The sequence below is a fragment of the Hyaena hyaena genome, unplaced genomic scaffold (genome assembly GCF_003009895.1).
Source record: "Hyaena hyaena isolate Hyena2069 unplaced genomic scaffold, ASM300989v1 scaffold_210, whole genome shotgun sequence".
In the NCBI taxonomy this organism is placed as follows: Eukaryota; Metazoa; Chordata; class Mammalia; order Carnivora; family Hyaenidae; genus Hyaena; species Hyaena hyaena.
The window spans coordinates 1168647-1172839 of NW_024080841.1; positions in this window are offsets into that span (position 1 = coordinate 1168647).

Sequence of the window (4193 nt, forward strand, 5' to 3'; positions counted from 1 at the left end):
TATGTCATTTGAAACTATCTTTTCCCATTCCGTTGGTTGCCTATTAGTTTTCTGGGTTGTTTCCTTGGCTGTGCAGAAGCTTTTAATCTTGATGAGGTCCCAACAGTTTATTTTTGCTCTTGATTCCCTTGCTTTTGGGGATGTGTCAAGTAAGAATTGCTGTGGTGGAGGTCAAGGAGGTTGTTTCCTGCTTTCTCCTCTAGGGTGTTGATGGTTTCCTGTCTCACGTTCAGGTCCTTTATGCATTTTGAGTTTATTTTTGTGTACGGTGTGAGAAATTGATCTAGTTTCATTCTTCTGCATGTTGCTGTCCAGTTCTCCCAACACCATCTGTTAAAGAGGCTGTCTTGTTTCCATTGGATATTCTTTCCTGCTTTGTCAAAGATCAGTTGGCTGTATACCTTTGGGTCCAGCTCTGAGTTCTCAATTCTATTCCATTGGTCTATGTGTCTCTTTTTGTGCCAATGTCATACTGTCTTGATGATGACAGCTTTGTAGTAGAGGCTAAAATCTGGGATGGTGATACCTCTCGTTTTGATTTTATTCTTCAATATTACTTTGGCTATTCAGGGTCTTTTGTGGTTCCATACAAATTTTAGGATAGTTTGTTCTAGTTTTGAGAAGTATGCTGGTGCAATTTTGATTGGAATTGCATTGAATGTGTAGATTGCTTTGGGTGGTAATGACATTTTACTTGTTTGCTGGAGCATTTTGAGAGCTCGCATCAGATTTCACATTTTAAAATGCACTTCACATTTGTGGGCTTTCTCCAAGCTTATCTCTTTTTTTGTAGCCACTCCTCAGAGAGTGAGCTCCTGCATTTAACAAGCTTCAACTGAACCTCTCACCAAGTTCTGTCTCCTCAGTGACATTTTGACTTGATATTATATTGCTCTCAAACTCTTATTGGGTGCCGCTTATCAAGCTGAAGCAGCACTATCAGTAATCTTAGCTCGGGGAGACAGCCCTTTCTTTAAGCTCAGGGCCAGAAACCACAGCCAGCTGTACACAACACTACCTCCCTGCCTCTTCTGCCACTAAAACCTTGTTCCATTCCAGTTGGGGAAGGAGGAATCTCGGACTTGGAACAGGCAGCCCCCTCATGCCAAGAATCTCCAAAATCATGGTTTTCCACAAGCCCATCCCCATCCCCAGGCATAATTTACCCGTCTCTGCCTTCAATGCTACTTGCTGTAGTCTGGCCAGGATCCTCCACAAACTCTCTGTTCTCATCCATTCTTGAGTTTACTGCAAAATGGTCCTTTAATAGAAACATGAAACATCCTCAGGAAGCTTACCATTCCTGGTGGATTCAGAGGCACCTTCTCCTCACAACCCTGTCTTCCTTCCACCTTCCCCTTAGCAGCCATGCTTTGCTCTTTCTAGGAGGAGTAACATCCATAAAGAGAAGATAAAGGTATTTCCTCCTAAGAGCAGTGGTTCAACCCTGAGGGAACTTTCAAACAATGGTTGTGCTACCGATAATTCTCTCTGTAAACTAAAAATATGGTCTTGGCAATAAGGAAAATGCATTTATTTGAGTAAAGGAGTTTGACTAACTAGACGGATGGAGGGAAGGGGTGGGAGTGCAGGATGGCATGTTCCCTTGTATAGGTGGTTTGAAAAGTAAGGATGTAATTGAACCCAGATGTACTGCTGCACTGGTCTGGGCCTACCTTTGGCATGGGGATGGCCCTTGGAATAAACAAATGATCCAACGTCCCTTTCCATTTTTCTGTCTCTGTTGCTTGGATAGAAATTCAGTGGCCAAAGTGCATGGTGTCTAAAATAATTCTTAGATACTTGTCTTGAGTTCTAGTGGAAAGGCCCAGGCCAGAGGTGTTTATGTGGGTAACTCACTCAGTTTTCACTGCCACATCCTGTGAAAAACCACCACTGGGGATGAGGGTAGGGGAGTCTGATAGGGGTAGCAGCTCCTGTTATCTAAAGGAAAGATAATGTGCATGCAATTTGGAGTAGAGAGTTTGTTCCTCACAGTCATGTTTATACTTATAAACCTATAGTGGAGCTTATAGTCATGTTCTTAAAATCTGTTTTTTTATTTTAATTTTAATTTAAAAAAGAATTTTAACATTTTTATTTATTTGAGAGAGAGAGCATGAGCAGGGGAGGGTCAGAGAGAGAGACACACAGAATCTGAAGACAGGCAACAGGCTCTGAGCAAGCATTCGGCACAGAGCCAGACATGGGGCTGGAACCCACAAATGGCGAGATCATGACCTGAGCCCAAGTTGGACGCTTAACCAACTGGAGCCACCCAGGTGCCCCTCTGGTTTTGTTTTGTTTTTTTTAATACTAAAGGTAATTATCTGGGGTACCTGGGTGGCTCAGTCGGTTAAGCATCCAACTTTGGGTCAGGTCATGATCTCAAGGTTCATGGGTTCAAGCTCCACGCTGGGCTCTGTGCTGACAGCTCAGAGCCTGGAGCCTGTTTTGGATTCTGTCTCCCTCTCTCTCTGCCCCTCCCCCACTGGCACTCTCTCTCTCTCTCTCTCAAAAAAAAAAAATCAAAAAAATTTTTTTTAAAGGTAATTATCCAACATAAAAATGTTATGTCTTCCCTTGGTTGGATCACTAAAGACCATTAATATTGGTGCAAGCCAGACTATACTTAGGTACAATAACCTGAGTATCATTACCAGAACGTCAGTTTGTCTTTATTGTTAAATCTTAGGTACCAGGGTGTCTTGGTGGCTCAGTCAGTTGAGCATCCAACTCTTGGTTTGGGCTCAGGTCATGATCTTGAGCTTTGTGAGATCGACCCCCAAGTTGGGCTTTGCATTGACAGCACTGAGCCTACTTTGGGATTCTCTTTTCTCCTCTCTCTCAGTCCCTCCTCCCACTTGCCCTCTCTCTCTCTCTCAAAATAAATAAACTTGAAAAAAAAAATCTTAGAGGGACACCTGGGTGGCTCAGTCATGTAAGCATCCAATTCTTGATTTCGGCTCAGGTCATGATCTCACTGTTTATGAGATTGAGCCCTGCATTGGGCTCTGCACTGGCAGCCTGGAGCCTGCTTAGGATTCTTTCTCTCCCTCTCTCTCTCTTTCTCTGCTCTTCCTCCTGCATGCATTTTCTCTCTCTCAAAAATAAATAAACATTTTTTAAATATCTCAGATATCAAAGGCAGAGGCATATGGGATCACTTATTTATTTATTTACACACGACTGATTAGATGTTCTTTTGAGCTTCGCTGCTCCCATGGTCCACAGACCAGCAGCAGTAGTGGCATCACCAGATCCTGAGATCTTGTTAGGAATGTAGAATCTCAGGCCCCACCCTGGATCTCCTAAATCATAATCTGCATTTTGACAAGATCCCTAGATGATTCATATGCACATGAAAGTTTGAGACTCACTGCATAGGAATAAAAACAGGGCTCCTACACACTCCTACTATACCCCCTACATAACTTGACCCTACCACTAATTCTATAAGAGTGACTGTCTTGTCTATAACCCCTTCCTCACTGACCTCCTTCAGGGCATTGACAGTGTCTTGTCCATTGTTACATCAGTGTCTCAATAGGTCTTTGTTTAATGAATGAATGACTGATTATACTACTGATTATACATGTAGTGTAGCATCTGGGTATGAACTACCTTGAACTTTTCCAGATATTATTGCCCTCTGGATCCAGATTAGTTATACTAACAGTAGTGGCTCAAATTTCACTGGTTCATGTATTTTTTTTCTTTTTATCAAAAAATTTTTAATGTTTATTTTAGAGAGAGAAAGACAGAACGTGACTGGGGGAGGGTCAGAGAGAGAGGGAGACATGGAATCTGAAGCAGGCTCCAGGCTCTGAGCTGTCAGCACAGAGCCCTATGAAGGGCTCGAACTCACCAACTGTGAGATCGTGACCTGAGCCAAAGTGGGACACTCAACCAACTGAGCCACCCCCAAGCACCCCTGGTTCATGCCTTAAGTGGGACATCTTATTGCTACAAACTGCTACCCGAGTATTTCAGGAAGCTCTCAGATGTGCCTCTCACATAGTCTTAAGCAAGTCCTGGCCAGCAGCCACAGTGCTCCCTTCCTTATTCCTGCTCTGGGCCCCCACCTGTCGCTGCTGTCACCACCTGGTGTGTCAGTGTATTCCCACAGTGGCCTTGAGGTTCCTGAGATCCAAAGCATCCCCCAGACCCTCTCCATTTAGCCCACTACTCCT